At 50.7% G+C, this 17,779-nt stretch overlaps 35 non-coding genes across 35 annotated transcripts; all 35 read right to left on the bottom strand.

Moving 5' to 3' along the window:
- Window positions 1-290: 290 nt before the first annotated feature.
- Window positions 291-372, bottom strand: Trnas-aga. Its single transcript has one exon. It is a non-coding gene; the product is annotated as a tRNA-Ser (tRNA).
- A 950-nt stretch (window positions 373-1,322) lies between these two features.
- Window positions 1,323-1,395, bottom strand: Trnak-uuu. The gene has a single exon. It is a non-coding gene; the product is annotated as a tRNA-Lys (tRNA).
- A 354-nt stretch (window positions 1,396-1,749) lies between these two features.
- On the bottom strand, window positions 1,750-1,831 carry Trnas-aga. The gene has a single exon. It is a non-coding gene; the product is annotated as a tRNA-Ser (tRNA).
- A 748-nt stretch (window positions 1,832-2,579) lies between these two features.
- Trnas-cga lies at window positions 2,580-2,660 on the bottom strand. The gene has a single exon. It is a non-coding gene; the product is annotated as a tRNA-Ser (tRNA).
- A 138-nt stretch (window positions 2,661-2,798) lies between these two features.
- On the bottom strand, window positions 2,799-2,871 carry Trnak-uuu. The gene has a single exon. It is a non-coding gene; the product is annotated as a tRNA-Lys (tRNA).
- Window positions 2,872-3,226: 355 nt separating this feature from the next.
- Trnas-aga lies at window positions 3,227-3,308 on the bottom strand. Its single transcript has one exon. It is a non-coding gene; the product is annotated as a tRNA-Ser (tRNA).
- Window positions 3,309-4,056: 748 nt separating this feature from the next.
- On the bottom strand, window positions 4,057-4,138 carry Trnas-cga. The gene has a single exon. It is a non-coding gene; the product is annotated as a tRNA-Ser (tRNA).
- Window positions 4,139-4,277: 139 nt separating this feature from the next.
- Window positions 4,278-4,350, bottom strand: Trnak-uuu. The gene has a single exon. It is a non-coding gene; the product is annotated as a tRNA-Lys (tRNA).
- Window positions 4,351-4,704: 354 nt separating this feature from the next.
- Trnas-aga lies at window positions 4,705-4,786 on the bottom strand. The gene has a single exon. It is a non-coding gene; the product is annotated as a tRNA-Ser (tRNA).
- Window positions 4,787-5,532: 746 nt separating this feature from the next.
- On the bottom strand, window positions 5,533-5,614 carry Trnas-cga. The gene has a single exon. It is a non-coding gene; the product is annotated as a tRNA-Ser (tRNA).
- Window positions 5,615-5,752: 138 nt separating this feature from the next.
- Trnak-uuu lies at window positions 5,753-5,825 on the bottom strand. The gene has a single exon. It is a non-coding gene; the product is annotated as a tRNA-Lys (tRNA).
- Window positions 5,826-6,179: 354 nt separating this feature from the next.
- Trnas-aga lies at window positions 6,180-6,261 on the bottom strand. Its single transcript has one exon. It is a non-coding gene; the product is annotated as a tRNA-Ser (tRNA).
- A 746-nt stretch (window positions 6,262-7,007) lies between these two features.
- Trnas-cga lies at window positions 7,008-7,089 on the bottom strand. The gene has a single exon. It is a non-coding gene; the product is annotated as a tRNA-Ser (tRNA).
- A 138-nt stretch (window positions 7,090-7,227) lies between these two features.
- Window positions 7,228-7,300, bottom strand: Trnak-uuu. Its single transcript has one exon. It is a non-coding gene; the product is annotated as a tRNA-Lys (tRNA).
- Window positions 7,301-7,654: 354 nt separating this feature from the next.
- Window positions 7,655-7,736, bottom strand: Trnas-aga. The gene has a single exon. It is a non-coding gene; the product is annotated as a tRNA-Ser (tRNA).
- Window positions 7,737-8,482: 746 nt separating this feature from the next.
- Trnas-cga lies at window positions 8,483-8,564 on the bottom strand. Its single transcript has one exon. It is a non-coding gene; the product is annotated as a tRNA-Ser (tRNA).
- A 138-nt stretch (window positions 8,565-8,702) lies between these two features.
- On the bottom strand, window positions 8,703-8,775 carry Trnak-uuu. The gene has a single exon. It is a non-coding gene; the product is annotated as a tRNA-Lys (tRNA).
- Window positions 8,776-9,129: 354 nt separating this feature from the next.
- Window positions 9,130-9,211, bottom strand: Trnas-aga. Its single transcript has one exon. It is a non-coding gene; the product is annotated as a tRNA-Ser (tRNA).
- A 746-nt stretch (window positions 9,212-9,957) lies between these two features.
- On the bottom strand, window positions 9,958-10,039 carry Trnas-cga. Its single transcript has one exon. It is a non-coding gene; the product is annotated as a tRNA-Ser (tRNA).
- Window positions 10,040-10,177: 138 nt separating this feature from the next.
- Window positions 10,178-10,250, bottom strand: Trnak-uuu. The gene has a single exon. It is a non-coding gene; the product is annotated as a tRNA-Lys (tRNA).
- A 354-nt stretch (window positions 10,251-10,604) lies between these two features.
- Trnas-aga lies at window positions 10,605-10,686 on the bottom strand. Its single transcript has one exon. It is a non-coding gene; the product is annotated as a tRNA-Ser (tRNA).
- A 746-nt stretch (window positions 10,687-11,432) lies between these two features.
- Window positions 11,433-11,514, bottom strand: Trnas-cga. The gene has a single exon. It is a non-coding gene; the product is annotated as a tRNA-Ser (tRNA).
- Window positions 11,515-11,652: 138 nt separating this feature from the next.
- Window positions 11,653-11,725, bottom strand: Trnak-uuu. Its single transcript has one exon. It is a non-coding gene; the product is annotated as a tRNA-Lys (tRNA).
- Window positions 11,726-12,079: 354 nt separating this feature from the next.
- On the bottom strand, window positions 12,080-12,161 carry Trnas-aga. Its single transcript has one exon. It is a non-coding gene; the product is annotated as a tRNA-Ser (tRNA).
- A 746-nt stretch (window positions 12,162-12,907) lies between these two features.
- Trnas-cga lies at window positions 12,908-12,989 on the bottom strand. Its single transcript has one exon. It is a non-coding gene; the product is annotated as a tRNA-Ser (tRNA).
- Window positions 12,990-13,127: 138 nt separating this feature from the next.
- Trnak-uuu lies at window positions 13,128-13,200 on the bottom strand. The gene has a single exon. It is a non-coding gene; the product is annotated as a tRNA-Lys (tRNA).
- Window positions 13,201-13,554: 354 nt separating this feature from the next.
- Trnas-aga lies at window positions 13,555-13,636 on the bottom strand. The gene has a single exon. It is a non-coding gene; the product is annotated as a tRNA-Ser (tRNA).
- Window positions 13,637-14,382: 746 nt separating this feature from the next.
- Trnas-cga lies at window positions 14,383-14,464 on the bottom strand. The gene has a single exon. It is a non-coding gene; the product is annotated as a tRNA-Ser (tRNA).
- A 138-nt stretch (window positions 14,465-14,602) lies between these two features.
- Trnak-uuu lies at window positions 14,603-14,675 on the bottom strand. The gene has a single exon. It is a non-coding gene; the product is annotated as a tRNA-Lys (tRNA).
- A 354-nt stretch (window positions 14,676-15,029) lies between these two features.
- Trnas-aga lies at window positions 15,030-15,111 on the bottom strand. Its single transcript has one exon. It is a non-coding gene; the product is annotated as a tRNA-Ser (tRNA).
- A 746-nt stretch (window positions 15,112-15,857) lies between these two features.
- Window positions 15,858-15,939, bottom strand: Trnas-cga. The gene has a single exon. It is a non-coding gene; the product is annotated as a tRNA-Ser (tRNA).
- A 138-nt stretch (window positions 15,940-16,077) lies between these two features.
- On the bottom strand, window positions 16,078-16,150 carry Trnak-uuu. Its single transcript has one exon. It is a non-coding gene; the product is annotated as a tRNA-Lys (tRNA).
- A 354-nt stretch (window positions 16,151-16,504) lies between these two features.
- On the bottom strand, window positions 16,505-16,586 carry Trnas-aga. The gene has a single exon. It is a non-coding gene; the product is annotated as a tRNA-Ser (tRNA).
- Window positions 16,587-17,332: 746 nt separating this feature from the next.
- On the bottom strand, window positions 17,333-17,414 carry Trnas-cga. Its single transcript has one exon. It is a non-coding gene; the product is annotated as a tRNA-Ser (tRNA).
- A 138-nt stretch (window positions 17,415-17,552) lies between these two features.
- On the bottom strand, window positions 17,553-17,625 carry Trnak-uuu. The gene has a single exon. It is a non-coding gene; the product is annotated as a tRNA-Lys (tRNA).
- Between the last annotated feature and the right edge of the window lie 154 nt (window positions 17,626-17,779).

The following is a 17,779-nucleotide window of genomic DNA, read 5'->3' as shown; positions in this document are numbered from 1 at the left end:
TTGGTAATCGTTGCGTGGAGCTGTTATTATTTAAACGTCGTCTGACTGCTGTCTATAAACTCATCACGCTAGGCTCGTAACAGGCTATCGAAGGAAGCTGACACACGATGTAAAGTCAAATTGCAGCAGTTTGTACGTCTCATATATTACAGCAGAGGAGCTACGTGTTTTGTCGACACTCACTGGACAATTGTAAAATTTACAAGCGTCTCGAATGCAGTGTTTCCCACGTATTCGCTCATTTCACGGTTCCGTTGGAGATGTTCTCCACCTCTTGACACAAAAAGAAACGCAGTCGGTAGGACTCGAACCTACGCTCCCAGAGGGAATCTGATTTCTAGTCAGACGCCTTAACCACTCGGCCACGACTGCCGGCCGCAGAGGCGTGGTCTCGACAGTGAAACTGCTGCTTTGCAAGCAATCGCATGGCAGAACACGATATGGCCTCACTCGTTTCTGTAGCGCTTTCGTTGCCAGCACATTGGCCGTTACGACAGTGTATTATTTTCGCCTGGACGGGGGCTTGAACCCGGGACCTTTGGTTGAAGGTTCAGCGCTCTACCGACTGGGCCTATCCGGTCCCTCAGCCGAGCGTTGTGGTGCATGCTGCATGGTGTGCGAGTGATTCGCGTGTCGTTATTCCTGGCTTATGCGCCAATGGCGACTTCACCGACTTCCCACTGACGCACCGCTGACGCTAGTTTTGTGTCGTCTTAACGATGGCCATACTTGCAAGCAGGCTGCGAGATCTAAGAAAGAAACGCTGCACCACTGCTTTAGCCACTCCGAATGAACTGAATTGCGCTTCTTAGAAAGAAATGAATGCTCGCTGTGTCCAACACTTTCAAGCACACCTGTGTACTCACAAAGACGGCGACGACGCGACAAAATGACGGTGGCGCGTTCGTGGGCCTGCGACTGATTTCTGCAGTACTAGCGTCCTTGCGAGGTGAACCGGTAGCCACAACAGGCAGCGGCCGTCGCGAAACAGTATTCTTAAAAATAAATTTCCGTCTTGTTGAGAATGGGTGTCACAGGTTTGGATCCGCTTTCACCCACGCATGTCACATGTGTGCGAAAATTTCTGCTCGTTTTTTTACGCAAAATCGCACGCAGCCGGTAGATTCGAACCTACACTCCCACAGGGAATCTGATTTCGAGTCAGACGCCTCGGCCACGACTGCCAGTAGCGCAAGACCCTCCCGACACATGCAACTGGTACCGTTTAAAGCACTGCAGTGCCAGGAAACGGCGTAGATGCATTCTTTTCCGTAGTGCTTACACCGCTACTACACGTGCGGCTACCAAAGTATTAAAATTTCCGCCCGAACAGGGACTTGAACCCTGGACCCTTAGGTTAAAAGCCTAATGCTCTACCGACTGAGCTATCCGGGCTCACATCACGTGGTCACCCCTCCCACTACGCATACTGACACATTGCCTCATGTCCTTTACTGTTGGGTAATCGTTGCGTGGAGCTGTTATTATTTAAACGTCGTCTGACTGCTGTCTATAAACTCATCACGCTAGGCTCGTAACAGGCTATCGAAGGAAGCTGACACACGATGGTAAAGTCAAATTGCAGCAGTTTGTACGTCTCATATATTACAGCAGAGGAGCTACGTGTTTTGTCGACACTCACTGACAATTGTAAAATTTACAAGCGTCTCGAATGCAGTGTTTCCCACGTATTCGCTCATTTCACGGTTCCGTTGGAGATGTTCTCCACCTCTTGACACAAAAAAGAAACGCAGTCGGTAGGACTCGAACCTACGCTCCCAGAGGGAATCTGATTTCTAGTCAGACGCCTTAACCACTCGGCCACGACTGCCGGTCGCAGAGGCGTGGTCTCGACAAGTGAAAACTGCTGCTTTGCAAGCAATCCGATGGCAGAACACGATATGGCCTCACTCGTTTCTGTAGCGCTTTCGTTGCCAGCACATTTGGCCGTTACGACAGTGTATTAATTTTCGCCTGGACGGGGGCTTGAACCCGGGACCCTTTGGTTGAAGGTTCAGCGCTCTACCGACTGGGCTATCCGGTCCCTCAGCCGAGCGTTTGTGGTGCATGCTGCATGGTGTGCGAGTGATTCGCGTGTCGTTATTCCTGCTTATGGCTCCAATGGCGACTTCACCGACTTCCCACTGACGCACCGCTGGACGCTAGTTTTGTGTCGTCTTAAACGATGGCCATACTTGCAAGCAGCTGCGAGATCTTAAGAAAAGAAACGCTGCACCCACTGCTTTTGCCACACTCGAATGAACTGAATTGCGCTTCTTAGAAAGAAATGAATGCTCGCTGTGTCCAACACTTCAAGCACACCTGTGTACTCACAAAGACGGCGACGACGCGACAAAATGACGGGGGCGCGTTCGTGGGCCTGCGACTGATTTCTGCAGTACTAGCGTCCTTGCGAGGTGAACCGGTAGCCACAACAGGCAGCGGCCGTCGCGAAACAGTATTCTTAAAAAATAAATTTCCGTCTTGTTGAGAATGGTGTCACAGGTTTGGATCCGCTTTCACCCACGCATGTCACATGTGTGCGAAAATTTCTGCTCGTTTTTTTACGCAAAATCGCACGCAGCCGGTAGGATTCGAACCTACACTCCACAGGGAATCTGATTTCGAGTCAGACGCCTTAACCACTCGGCCACGACTGCCAGTAGCGCAAGACCCTCCCGACACATGCAACTGGTACCGTTTAAAGCACTGCAGTGCCAGGAAACGGCGTAGATGCATTCTTTTCCGTAGTGCTTACACCGCTACTACACGTGCGGCTACCAAAGTATTAAAATTTCCGCCCGAACAGGGACTTGAACCCTGGACCCTTAGGTTAAAAGCCTAATGCTCTACCGACTGAGCTATCCGGGCTCACATCACGTGGTCACCCCTCCCACTACGCATACTGACACATTGCCTCATGTCCTTTACTGGTGGGGTAATCGTTGCGTGGAGCTGTTATTATTTAAACGTCGTCTGACTGCTGTCTATAAACTCATCACGCTAGGCTCGTAACAGGCTATCGAAGGAAGCTGACACACGATGTAAAGTCAAATTGCAGCAGTTTGTACGTCTCATATATTACAGCAGAGGAGCTACGTGTTTTGTCGACACTCACTGGACAATTGTAAAATTTACAAGCGTCTCGAATGCAGTGTTTCCCACGTAATCGCTCATTTCACGGTTCCGTTGGAGATGTTCTCCACCTCTTGACACAAAAAAGAAACGCAGTCGGTAGGACTCGAACCTACGCTCCCAGAGGGAATCTGATTTCTAGTCAGACGCCTTAACCACTCGGCCACGACTGCCGGTCGCAGAGGCGTGGTCTCGACAAGTGAAACTGCTGCTTTGCAAGCAATCCGATGGCAGAACACGATATGGCCTCACTCGTTTCTGTAGCGCTTTCGGTTGCCAGCACATTTGGCCGTTACGACAGTGTATTAATTTTCGCCTGGACGGGGGCTTGAACCCGGGACCCTTTGGTTGAAGGTTCAGCGCTCTACCGACTGGGCTATCCGGTCCCTCAGCCGAGCGTTGTGGTGCATGCTGCATGGTGTGCGAGTGATTCGCGTGTCGTTTTTCCTGGCTTATGGCTCCAATGGCGACTTCACCGACTTCCCACTGACGCACCGCTGACGCTAGTTTTGTGTCGTCTTAAACGATGGCCATACTTGCAAGCAGCTGCGAGATCTTAAGAAAAGAAACGCTGCACCACTGCTTTTGCCACACTCGAATGAACTGAATTGCGCTTCTTAGAAAGAAATGAATGCTCGCTGTGTCCAACACTTTCAAGCACACCTGTGTACTCACAAAGACGGCGACGACGCGACAAAATGACGGTGGGCGCGTTCGTGGGCCTGCGACTGATTTCTGCAGTACTAGCGTCCTTGCGAGGTGAACCGGTAGCCACAACAGGCAGCGGCCGTCGCGAAACAGTATTCTTAAAAAATAAATTTCCGTCTTGTTGAGAATGGTGTCACAGGTTTGGATCCGCTTTCACCCACGCATGTCACATGTGTGCGAAAATTTCTGCTCGTTTTTTTACGCAAAATCGCACGCAGCCGGTAGGATTCGAACCTACACTCCCACAGGGAATCTGATTTCGAGTCAGACGCCTTAACCACTCGGCCACGACTGCCAGTAGCGCAAGACCCTCCCGACACATGCAACTGGGTACCGTTTAAAGCACTGCAGTGCCAGGAAACGGCGTAGATGCATTCTTTTCCGTAGTGCTTACACCGCTACTACACGTGCGGCTACCAAAGTATTAAAATTTCCGCCCGAACAGGGACTTGAACCCTGGACCCTTAGGTTAAAAGCCTAATGCTCTACCGACTGAGCTATCCGGGCTCACATCACGTGGTCACCCCTCCCACTACGCATACTGACACATTGCCTCATGTCCTTTACTGTTGGGTAATCGTTGCGTGGAGCTGTTATTATTTAAACGTCGTCTGACTGCTGTCTATAAACTCATCACGCTAGGCTCGTAACAGGCTATCGAAGGAAGCTGACACACGATGTAAAGTCAAATTGCAGCAGTTTGTACGTCTCATATATTACAGCAGAGGAGCTACGTGTTTTGTCGACACTCACTGGACAATTGTAAAATTTACAAGCGTCTCGAATGCAGTGTTTCCCACGTATTCGCTCATTTCACGGTTCCGTTGGAGATGTTCTCCACCTCTTGACACAAAAAAGAAACGCAGTCGGTAGGACTCGAACCTACGCTCCCAGAGGGAATCTGATTTCTAGTCAGACGCCTTAACCACTCGGCCACGACTGCCGGTCGCAGAGGCGTGGTCTCGACAAGTGAAACTGCTGCTTTGCAAGCAATCCGATGGCAGAACACGATATGGCCTCACTCGTTTCTGTAGCGCTTTCGTTGCCAGCACATTTGGCCGTTACGACAGTGTATTAATTTTCGCCTGGACGGGGGCTTGAACCCGGGACCCTTTGGTTGAAGGTTCAGCGCTCTACCGACTGGGCTATCCGGTCCCTCAGCCGAGCGTTGTGGTGCATGCTGCATGGTGTGCGAGTGATTCGCGTGTCGTTATTCCTGGCTTATGGCTCCAATGGCGACTTCACCGACTTCCCACTGACGCACCGCTGACGCTAGTTTTGTGTCGTCTTAAACGATGGCCATACTTGCAAGCAGCTGCGAGATCTTAAGAAAAGAAACGCTGCACCACTGCTTTTGCCACACTCGAATGAACTGAATTGCGCTTCTTAGAAAGAAATGAATGCTCGCTGTGTCCAACACTTTCAAGCACACCTGTGTACTCACAAAGACGGCGACGACGCGACAAAATGACGGTGGCGCGTTCGTGGGCCTGCGACTGATTTCTGCAGTACTAGCGTCCTTGCGAGGTGAACCGGTAGCCACAACAGGCAGCGGCCGTCGCGAAACAGTATTCTTAAAAAATAAATTTCCGTCTTGTTGAGAATGGTGTCACAGGTTTGGATCCGCTTTCACCCACGCATGTCACATGTGTGCGAAAATTTCTGCTCGTTTTTTTACGCAAAATCGCACGCAGCCGGTAGGATTCGAACCTACACTCCCACAGGGAATCTGATTTCGAGTCAGACGCCTTAACCACTCGGCCACGACTGCCAGTAGCGCAAGACCCTCCCGACACATGCAACTGGTACCGTTTAAAGCACTGCAGTGCCAGGAAACGGCGTAGATGCATTCTTTTCCGTAGTGCTTACACCGCTACTACACGTGCGGCTACCAAAGTATTAAAATTTCCGCCCGAACAGGGACTTGAACCCTGGACCCTTAGGTTAAAAGCCTAATGCTCTACCGACTGAGCTATCCGGGCTCACATCACGTGGTCACCCCTCCCACTACGCATACTGACACATTGCCTCATGTCCTTTACTGTTGGGTAATCGTTGCGTGGAGCTGTTATTATTTAAACGTCGTCTGACTGCTGTCTATAAACTCATCACGCTAGGCTCGTAACAGGCTATCGAAGGAAGCTGACACACGATGTAAAGTCAAATTGCAGCAGTTTGTACGTCTCATATATTACAGCAGAGGAGCTACGTGTTTTGTCGACACTCACTGGACAATTGTAAAATTTACAAGCGTCTCGAATGCAGTGTTTCCCACGTATTCGCTCATTTCACGGTTCCGTTGGAGATGTTCTCCACCTCTTGACACAAAAAAGAAACGCAGTCGGTAGGACTCGAACCTACGCTCCCAGAGGGAATCTGATTTCTAGTCAGACGCCTTAACCACTCGGCCACGACTGCCGGTCGCAGAGGCGTGGTCTCGACAAGTGAAACTGCTGCTTTGCAAGCAATCCGATGGCAGAACACGATATGGCCTCACTCGTTTCTGTAGCGCTTTCGTTGCCAGCACATTTGGCCGTTACGACAGTGTATTAATTTTCGCCTGGACGGGGGCTTGAACCCGGGACCCTTTGGTTGAAGGTTCAGCGCTCTACCGACTGGGCTATCCGGTCCCTCAGCCGAGCGTTGTGGTGCATGCTGCATGGTGTGCGAGTGATTCGCGTGTCGTTATTCCTGGCTTATGGCTCCAATGGCGACTTCACCGACTTCCCACTGACGCACCGCTGACGCTAGTTTTGTGTCGTCTTAAACGATGGCCATACTTGCAAGCAGCTGCGAGATCTTAAGAAAAGAAACGCTGCACCACTGCTTTTGCCACACTCGAATGAACTGAATTGCGCTTCTTAGAAAGAAATGAATGCTCGCTGTGTCCAACACTTTCAAGCACACCTGTGTACTCACAAAGACGGCGACGACGCGACAAAATGACGGTGGCGCGTTCGTGGGCCTGCGACTGATTTCTGCAGTACTAGCGTCCTTGCGAGGTGAACCGGTAGCCACAACAGGCAGCGGCCGTCGCGAAACAGTATTCTTAAAAAATAAATTTCCGTCTTGTTGAGAATGGTGTCACAGGTTTGGATCCGCTTTCACCCACGCATGTCACATGTGTGCGAAAATTTCTGCTCGTTTTTTTACGCAAAATCGCACGCAGCCGGTAGGATTCGAACCTACACTCCCACAGGGAATCTGATTTCGAGTCAGACGCCTTAACCACTCGGCCACGACTGCCAGTAGCGCAAGACCCTCCCGACACATGCAACTGGTACCGTTTAAAGCACTGCAGTGCCAGGAAACGGCGTAGATGCATTCTTTTCCGTAGTGCTTACACCGCTACTACACGTGCGGCTACCAAAGTATTAAAATTTCCGCCCGAACAGGGACTTGAACCCTGGACCCTTAGGTTAAAAGCCTAATGCTCTACCGACTGAGCTATCCGGGCTCACATCACGTGGTCACCCCTCCCACTACGCATACTGACACATTGCCTCATGTCCTTTACTGTTGGGTAATCGTTGCGTGGAGCTGTTATTATTTAAACGTCGTCTGACTGCTGTCTATAAACTCATCACGCTAGGCTCGTAACAGGCTATCGAAGGAAGCTGACACACGATGTAAAGTCAAATTGCAGCAGTTTGTACGTCTCATATATTACAGCAGAGGAGCTACGTGTTTTGTCGACACTCACTGGACAATTGTAAAATTTACAAGCGTCTCGAATGCAGTGTTTCCCACGTATTCGCTCATTTCACGGTTCCGTTGGAGATGTTCTCCACCTCTTGACACAAAAAAGAAACGCAGTCGGTAGGACTCGAACCTACGCTCCCAGAGGGAATCTGATTTCTAGTCAGACGCCTTAACCACTCGGCCACGACTGCCGGTCGCAGAGGCGTGGTCTCGACAAGTGAAACTGCTGCTTTGCAAGCAATCCGATGGCAGAACACGATATGGCCTCACTCGTTTCTGTAGCGCTTTCGTTGCCAGCACATTTGGCCGTTACGACAGTGTATTAATTTTCGCCTGGACGGGGGCTTGAACCCGGGACCCTTTGGTTGAAGGTTCAGCGCTCTACCGACTGGGCTATCCGGTCCCTCAGCCGAGCGTTGTGGTGCATGCTGCATGGTGTGCGAGTGATTCGCGTGTCGTTATTCCTGGCTTATGGCTCCAATGGCGACTTCACCGACTTCCCACTGACGCACCGCTGACGCTAGTTTTGTGTCGTCTTAAACGATGGCCATACTTGCAAGCAGCTGCGAGATCTTAAGAAAAGAAACGCTGCACCACTGCTTTTGCCACACTCGAATGAACTGAATTGCGCTTCTTAGAAAGAAATGAATGCTCGCTGTGTCCAACACTTTCAAGCACACCTGTGTACTCACAAAGACGGCGACGACGCGACAAAATGACGGGGGCGCGTTCGTGGGCCTGCGACTGATTTCTGCAGTACTAGCGTCCTTGCGAGGTGAACCGGTAGCCACAACAGGCAGCGGCCGTCGCGAAACAGTATTCTTAAAAAATAAATTTCCGTCTTGTTGAGAATGGTGTCACAGGTTTGGATCCGCTTTCACCCACGCATGTCACATGTGTGCGAAAATTTCTGCTCGTTTTTTTACGCAAAATCGCACGCAGCCGGTAGGATTCGAACCTACACTCCCACAGGGAATCTGATTTCGAGTCAGACGCCTTAACCACTCGGCCACGACTGCCAGTAGCGCAAGACCCTCCCGACACATGCAACTGGTACCGTTTAAAGCACTGCAGTGCCAGGAAACGGCGTAGATGCATTCTTTTCCGTAGTGCTTACACCGCTACTACACGTGCGGCTACCAAAGTATTAAAATTTCCGCCCGAACAGGGACTTGAACCCTGGACCCTTAGGTTAAAAGCCTAATGCTCTACCGACTGAGCTATCCGGGCTCACATCACGTGGTCACCCCTCCCACTACGCATACTGACACATTGCCTCATGTCCTTTACTGTTGGGTAATCGTTGCGTGGAGCTGTTATTATTTAAACGTCGTCTGACTGCTGTCTATAAACTCATCACGCTAGGCTCGTAACAGGCTATCGAAGGAAGCTGACACACGATGTAAAGTCAAATTGCAGCAGTTTGTACGTCTCATATATTACAGCAGAGGAGCTACGTGTTTTGTCGACACTCACTGGACAATTGTAAAATTTACAAGCGTCTCGAATGCAGTGTTTCCCACGTATTCGCTCATTTCACGGTTCCGTTGGAGATGTTCTCCACCTCTTGACACAAAAAAGAAACGCAGTCGGTAGGACTCGAACCTACGCTCCCAGAGGGAATCTGATTTCTAGTCAGACGCCTTAACCACTCGGCCACGACTGCCGGTCGCAGAGGCGTGGTCTCGACAAGTGAAACTGCTGCTTTGCAAGCAATCCGATGGCAGAACACGATATGGCCTCACTCGTTTCTGTAGCGCTTTCGTTGCCAGCACATTTGGCCGTTACGACAGTGTATTAATTTTCGCCTGGACGGGGGCTTGAACCCGGGACCCTTTGGTTGAAGGTTCAGCGCTCTACCGACTGGGCTATCCGGTCCCTCAGCCGAGCGTTGTGGTGCATGCTGCATGGTGTGCGAGTGATTCGCGTGTCGTTATTCCTGGCTTATGGCTCCAATGGCGACTTCACCGACTTCCCACTGACGCACCGCTGACGCTAGTTTTGTGTCGTCTTAAACGATGGCCATACTTGCAAGCAGCTGCGAGATCTTAAGAAAAGAAACGCTGCACCACTGCTTTTGCCACACTCGAATGAACTGAATTGCGCTTCTTAGAAAGAAATGAATGCTCGCTGTGTCCAACACTTTCAAGCACACCTGTGTACTCACAAAGACGGCGACGACGCGACAAAATGACGGTGGCGCGTTCGTGGGCCTGCGACTGATTTCTGCAGTACTAGCGTCCTTGCGAGGTGAACCGGTAGCCACAACAGGCAGCGGCCGTCGCGAAACAGTATTCTTAAAAAATAAATTTCCGTCTTGTTGAGAATGGTGTCACAGGTTTGGATCCGCTTTCACCCACGCATGTCACATGTGTGCGAAAATTTCTGCTCGTTTTTTTACGCAAAATCGCACGCAGCCGGTAGGATTCGAACCTACACTCCCACAGGGAATCTGATTTCGAGTCAGACGCCTTAACCACTCGGCCACGACTGCCAGTAGCGCAAGACCCTCCCGACACATGCAACTGGTACCGTTTAAAGCACTGCAGTGCCAGGAAACGGCGTAGATGCATTCTTTTCCGTAGTGCTTACACCGCTACTACACGTGCGGCTACCAAAGTATTAAAATTTCCGCCCGAACAGGGACTTGAACCCTGGACCCTTAGGTTAAAAGCCTAATGCTCTACCGACTGAGCTATCCGGGCTCACATCACGTGGTCACCCCTCCCACTACGCATACTGACACATTGCCTCATGTCCTTTACTGTTGGGTAATCGTTGCGTGGAGCTGTTATTATTTAAACGTCGTCTGACTGCTGTCTATAAACTCATCACGCTAGGCTCGTAACAGGCTATCGAAGGAAGCTGACACACGATGTAAAGTCAAATTGCAGCAGTTTGTACGTCTCATATATTACAGCAGAGGAGCTACGTGTTTTGTCGACACTCACTGGACAATTGTAAAATTTACAAGCGTCTCGAATGCAGTGTTTCCCACGTATTCGCTCATTTCACGGTTCCGTTGGAGATGTTCTCCACCTCTTGACACAAAAAAGAAACGCAGTCGGTAGGACTCGAACCTACGCTCCCAGAGGGAATCTGATTTCTAGTCAGACGCCTTAACCACTCGGCCACGACTGCCGGTCGCAGAGGCGTGGTCTCGACAAGTGAAACTGCTGCTTTGCAAGCAATCCGATGGCAGAACACGATATGGCCTCACTCGTTTCTGTAGCGCTTTCGTTGCCAGCACATTTGGCCGTTACGACAGTGTATTAATTTTCGCCTGGACGGGGGCTTGAACCCGGGACCCTTTGGTTGAAGGTTCAGCGCTCTACCGACTGGGCTATCCGGTCCCTCAGCCGAGCGTTGTGGTGCATGCTGCATGGTGTGCGAGTGATTCGCGTGTCGTTATTCCTGGCTTATGGCTCCAATGGCGACTTCACCGACTTCCCACTGACGCACCGCTGACGCTAGTTTTGTGTCGTCTTAAACGATGGCCATACTTGCAAGCAGCTGCGAGATCTTAAGAAAAGAAACGCTGCACCACTGCTTTTGCCACACTCGAATGAACTGAATTGCGCTTCTTAGAAAGAAATGAATGCTCGCTGTGTCCAACACTTTCAAGCACACCTGTGTACTCACAAAGACGGCGACGACGCGACAAAATGACGGGGGCGCGTTCGTGGGCCTGCGACTGATTTCTGCAGTACTAGCGTCCTTGCGAGGTGAACCGGTAGCCACAACAGGCAGCGGCCGTCGCGAAACAGTATTCTTAAAAAATAAATTTCCGTCTTGTTGAGAATGGTGTCACAGGTTTGGATCCGCTTTCACCCACGCATGTCACATGTGTGCGAAAATTTCTGCTCGTTTTTTTACGCAAAATCGCACGCAGCCGGTAGGATTCGAACCTACACTCCCACAGGGAATCTGATTTCGAGTCAGACGCCTTAACCACTCGGCCACGACTGCCAGTAGCGCAAGACCCTCCCGACACATGCAACTGGTACCGTTTAAAGCACTGCAGTGCCAGGAAACGGCGTAGATGCATTCTTTTCCGTAGTGCTTACACCGCTACTACACGTGCGGCTACCAAAGTATTAAAATTTCCGCCCGAACAGGGACTTGAACCCTGGACCCTTAGGTTAAAAGCCTAATGCTCTACCGACTGAGCTATCCGGGCTCACATCACGTGGTCACCCCTCCCACTACGCATACTGACACATTGCCTCATGTCCTTTACTGTTGGGTAATCGTTGCGTGGAGCTGTTATTATTTAAACGTCGTCTGACTGCTGTCTATAAACTCATCACGCTAGGCTCGTAACAGGCTATCGAAGGAAGCTGACACACGATGTAAAGTCAAATTGCAGCAGTTTGTACGTCTCATATATTACAGCAGAGGAGCTACGTGTTTTGTCGACACTCACTGGACAATTGTAAAATTTACAAGCGTCTCGAATGCAGTGTTTCCCACGTATTCGCTCATTTCACGGTTCCGTTGGAGATGTTCTCCACCTCTTGACACAAAAAAGAAACGCAGTCGGTAGGACTCGAACCTACGCTCCCAGAGGGAATCTGATTTCTAGTCAGACGCCTTAACCACTCGGCCACGACTGCCGGTCGCAGAGGCGTGGTCTCGACAAGTGAAACTGCTGCTTTGCAAGCAATCCGATGGCAGAACACGATATGGCCTCACTCGTTTCTGTAGCGCTTTCGTTGCCAGCACATTTGGCCGTTACGACAGTGTATTAATTTTCGCCTGGACGGGGGCTTGAACCCGGGACCCTTTGGTTGAAGGTTCAGCGCTCTACCGACTGGGCTATCCGGTCCCTCAGCCGAGCGTTGTGGTGCATGCTGCATGGTGTGCGAGTGATTCGCGTGTCGTTATTCCTGGCTTATGGCTCCAATGGCGACTTCACCGACTTCCCACTGACGCACCGCTGACGCTAGTTTTGTGTCGTCTTAAACGATGGCCATACTTGCAAGCAGCTGCGAGATCTTAAGAAAAGAAACGCTGCACCACTGCTTTTGCCACACTCGAATGAACTGAATTGCGCTTCTTAGAAAGAAATGAATGCTCGCTGTGTCCAACACTTTCAAGCACACCTGTGTACTCACAAAGACGGCGACGACGCGACAAAATGACGGGGGCGCGTTCGTGGGCCTGCGACTGATTTCTGCAGTACTAGCGTCCTTGCGAGGTGAACCGGTAGCCACAACAGGCAGCGGCCGTCGCGAAACAGTATTCTTAAAAAATAAATTTCCGTCTTGTTGAGAATGGTGTCACAGGTTTGGATCCGCTTTCACCCACGCATGTCACATGTGTGCGAAAATTTCTGCTCGTTTTTTTACGCAAAATCGCACGCAGCCGGTAGGATTCGAACCTACACTCCCACAGGGAATCTGATTTCGAGTCAGACGCCTTAACCACTCGGCCACGACTGCCAGTAGCGCAAGACCCTCCCGACACATGCAACTGGTACCGTTTAAAGCACTGCAGTGCCAGGAAACGGCGTAGATGCATTCTTTTCCGTAGTGCTTACACCGCTACTACACGTGCGGCTACCAAAGTATTAAAATTTCCGCCCGAACAGGGACTTGAACCCTGGACCCTTAGGTTAAAAGCCTAATGCTCTACCGACTGAGCTATCCGGGCTCACATCACGTGGTCACCCCTCCCACTACGCATACTGACACATTGCCTCATGTCCTTTACTGTTGGGTAATCGTTGCGTGGAGCTGTTATTATTTAAACGTCGTCTGACTGCTGTCTATAAACTCATCACGCTAGGCTCGTAACAGGCTATCGAAGGAAGCTGACACACGATGTAAAGTCAAATTGCAGCAGTTTGTACGTCTCATATATTACAGCAGAGGAGCTACGTGTTTTGTCGACACTCACTGGACAATTGTAAAATTTACAAGCGTCTCGAATGCAGTGTTTCCCACGTATTCGCTCATTTCACGGTTCCGTTGGAGATGTTCTCCACCTCTTGACACAAAAAAGAAACGCAGTCGGTAGGACTCGAACCTACGCTCCCAGAGGGAATCTGATTTCTAGTCAGACGCCTTAACCACTCGGCCACGACTGCCGGTCGCAGAGGCGTGGTCTCGACAAGTGAAACTGCTGCTTTGCAAGCAATCCGATGGCAGAACACGATATGGCCTCACTCGTTTCTGTAGCGCTTTCGTTGCCAGCACATTTGGCCGTTACGACAGTGTATTAATTTTCGCCTGGACGGGGGCTTGAACCCGGGACCCTTTGGTTGAAGGTTCAGCGCTCTACCGACTGGGCTATCCGGTCCCTCAGCCGAGCGTTGTGGTGCATGCTGCATGGTGTGCGAGTGATTCGCGTGTCGTTATTCCTGGCTTATGGCTCCAATGGCGACTTCACCGACTTCCCACTGACGCACCGCTGACGCTAGTTTTGTGTCGTCTTAAACGATGGCCATACTTGCAAGCAGCTGCGAGATCTTAAGAAAAGAAACGCTGCACCACTGCTTTTGCCACACTCGAATGAACTGAATTGCGCTTCTTAGAAAGAAATGAATGCTCGCTGTGTCCAACACTTTCAAGCACACCTGTGTACTCACAAAGACGGCGACGACGCGACAAAATGACGGTGGCGCGTTCGTGGGCCTGCGACTGATTTCTGCAGTACTAGCGTCCTTGCGAGGTGAACCGGTAGCCACAACAGGCAGCGGCCGTCGCGAAACAGTATTCTTAAAAAATAAATTTCCGTCTTGTTGAGAATGGTGTCACAGGTTTGGATCCGCTTTCACCCACGCATGTCACATGTGTGCGAAAATTTCTGCTCGTTTTTTTACGCAAAATCGCACGCAGCCGGTAGGATTCGAACCTACACTCCCACAGGGAATCTGATTTCGAGTCAGACGCCTTAACCACTCGGCCACGACTGCCAGTAGCGCAAGACCCTCCCGACACATGCAACTGGTACCGTTTAAAGCACTGCAGTGCCAGGAAACGGCGTAGATGCATTCTTTTCCGTAGTGCTTACACCGCTACTACACGTGCGGCTACCAAAGTATTAAAATTTCCGCCCGAACAGGGACTTGAACCCTGGACCCTTAGGTTAAAAGCCTAATGCTCTACCGACTGAGCTATCCGGGCTCACATCACGTGGTCACCCCTCCCACTACGCATACTGACACATTGCCTCATGTCCTTTACTGTTGGGTAATCGTTGCGTGGAGCTGTTATTATTTAAACGTCGTCTGACTGCTGTCTATAAACTCATCACGCTAGGCTCGTAACAGGCTATCGAAGGAAGCTGACACACGATGTAAAGTCAAATTGCAGCAGTTTGTACGTCTCATATATTACAGCAGAGGAGCTACGTGTTTTGTCGACACTCACTGGACAATTGTAAAATTTACAAGCGTCTCGAATGCAGTGTTTCCCACGTATTCGCTCATTTCACGGTTCCGTTGGAGATGTTCTCCACCTCTTGACACAAAAAAGAAACGCAGTCGGTAGGACTCGAACCTACGCTCCCAGAGGGAATCTGATTTCTAGTCAGACGCCTTAACCACTCGGCCACGACTGCCGGTCGCAGAGGCGTGGTCTCGACAAGTGAAACTGCTGCTTTGCAAGCAATCCGATGGCAGAACACGATATGGCCTCACTCGTTTCTGTAGCGCTTTCGTTGCCAGCACATTTGGCCGTTACGACAGTGTATTAATTTTCGCCTGGACGGGGGCTTGAACCCGGGACCCTTTGGTTGAAGGTTCAGCGCTCTACCGACTGGGCTATCCGGTCCCTCAGCCGAGCGTTGTGGTGCATGCTGCATGGTGTGCGAGTGATTCGCGTGTCGTTATTCCTGGCTTATGGCTCCAATGGCGACTTCACCGACTTCCCACTGACGCACCGCTGACGCTAGTTTTGTGTCGTCTTAAACGATGGCCATACTTGCAAGCAGCTGCGAGATCTTAAGAAAAGAAACGCTGCACCACTGCTTTTGCCACACTCGAATGAACTGAATTGCGCTTCTTAGAAAGAAATGAATGCTCGCTGTGTCCAACACTTTCAAGCACACCTGTGTACTCACAAAGACGGCGACGACGCGACAAAATGACGGTGGCGCGTTCGTGGGCCTGCGACTGATTTCTGCAGTACTAGCGTCCTTGCGAGGTGAACCGGTAGCCACAACAGGCAGCGGCCGTCGCGAAACAGTATTCTTAAAAAATAAATTTCCGTCTTGTTGAGAATGGTGTCACAGGTTTGGATCCGCTTTCACCCACGCATGTCACATGTGTGCGAAAATTTCTGCTCGTTTTTTTACGCAAAATCGCACGCAGCCGGTAGGATTCGAACCTACACTCCCACAGGGAATCTGATTTCGAGTCAGACGCCTTAACCACTCGGCCACGACTGCCAGTAGCGCAAGACCCTCCCGACACATGCAACTGGTACCGTTTAAAGCACTGCAGTGCCAGGAAACGGCGTAGATGCATTCTTTTCCGTAGTGCTTACACCGCTACTACACGTGCGGCTACCAAAGTATTAAAATTTCCGCCCGAACAGGGACTTGAACCCTGGACCCTTAGGTTAAAAGCCTAATGCTCTACCGACTGAGCTATCCGGGCTCACATCACGTGGTCACCCCTCCCACTACGCATACTGACACATTGCCTCATGTCCTTTACTGTTGGGTAATCGTTGCGTGGAGCTGTTATTATTTAAACGTCGTCTGACTGCTGTCTATAAACTCATCACGCTAGGCTCGTAACAGGCTATCGAAGGAAGCTGACACACGATGTAAAGTCAAATTGCAGCAGTTTGTACGTCTCATATATTACAGCAGAGGAGCTACGTGTTTTGTCGACACTCACTGGACAATTGTAAAATTTACAAGCGTCTCGAATGCAGTGTTTCCCACGTATTCGCTCATTTCACGGTTCCGTTGGAGATGTTCTCCACCTCTTGACACAAAAAAGAAACGCAGTCGGTAGGACTCGAACCTACGCTCCCAGAGGGAATCTGATTTCTAGTCAGACGCCTTAACCACTCGGCCACGACTGCCGGTCGCAGAGGCGTGGTCTCGACAAGTGAAACTGCTGCTTTGCAAGCAATCCGATGGCAGAACACGATATGGCCTCACTCGTTTCTGTAGCGCTTTCGTTGCCAGCACATTTGGCCGTTACGACAGTGTATTAATTTTCGCCTGGACGGGGGCTTGAACCCGGGACCCTTTGGTTGAAGGTTCAGCGCTCTACCGACTGGGCTATCCGGTCCCTCAGCCGAGCGTTGTGGTGCATGCTGCATGGTGTGCGAGTGATTCGCGTGTCGTTATTCCTGGCTTATGGCTCCAATGGCGACTTCACCGACTTCCCACTGACGCACCGCTGACGCTAGTTTTGTGTCGTCTTAAACGATGGCCATACTTGCAAGCAGCTGCGAGATCTTAAGAAAAGAAACGCTGCACCACTGCTTTTGCCACACTCGAATGAACTGAATTGCGCTTCTTAGAAAGAAATGAATGCTCGCTGTGTCCAACACTTTCAAGCACACCTGTGTACTCACAAAGACGGCGACGACGCGACAAAATGACGGGGGCGCGTTCGTGGGCCTGCGACTGATTTCTGCAGTACTAGCGTCCTTGCGAGGTGAACCGGTAGCCACAACAGGCAGCGGCCGTCGCGAAACAGTATTCTTAAAAAATAAATTTCCGTCTTGTTGAGAATGGTGTCACAGGTTTGGATCCGCTTTCACCCACGCATGTCACATGTGTGCGAAAATTTCTGCTCGTTTTTTTACGCAAAATCGCACGCAGCCGGTAGGATTCGAACCTACACTCCCACAGGGAATCTGATTTCGAGTCAGACGCCTTAACCACTCGGCCACGACTGCCAGTAGCGCAAGACCCTCCCGACACATGCAACTGGTACCGTTTAAAGCACTGCAGTGCCAGGAAACGGCGTAGATGCATTCTTTTCCGTAGTGCTTACACCGCTACTACACGTGCGGCTACCAAAGTATTAAAATTTCCGCCCGAACAGGGACTTGAACCCTGGACCCTTAGGTTAAAAGCCTAATGCTCTACCGACTGAGCTATCCGGGCTCACATCACGTGGTCACCCCTCCCACTACGCATACTGACACATTGCCTCATGTCCTTTACTGTTGGGTAATCGTTGCGTGGAGCTGTTATTATTTAAACGTCGTCTGACTGCTGTCTATAAACTCATCACGCTAGGCTCGTAACAGGCTATCGA

Source organism: Schistocerca americana, chromosome 3 (genome assembly GCF_021461395.2).
Source record: "Schistocerca americana isolate TAMUIC-IGC-003095 chromosome 3, iqSchAmer2.1, whole genome shotgun sequence".
Lineage (NCBI taxonomy): Eukaryota > Metazoa > Arthropoda > Insecta > Orthoptera > Acrididae > Schistocerca > Schistocerca americana.
Note: the sequence above shows the minus strand (reverse complement) of the source record. Positions and strands in the feature narration are given on the sequence as shown.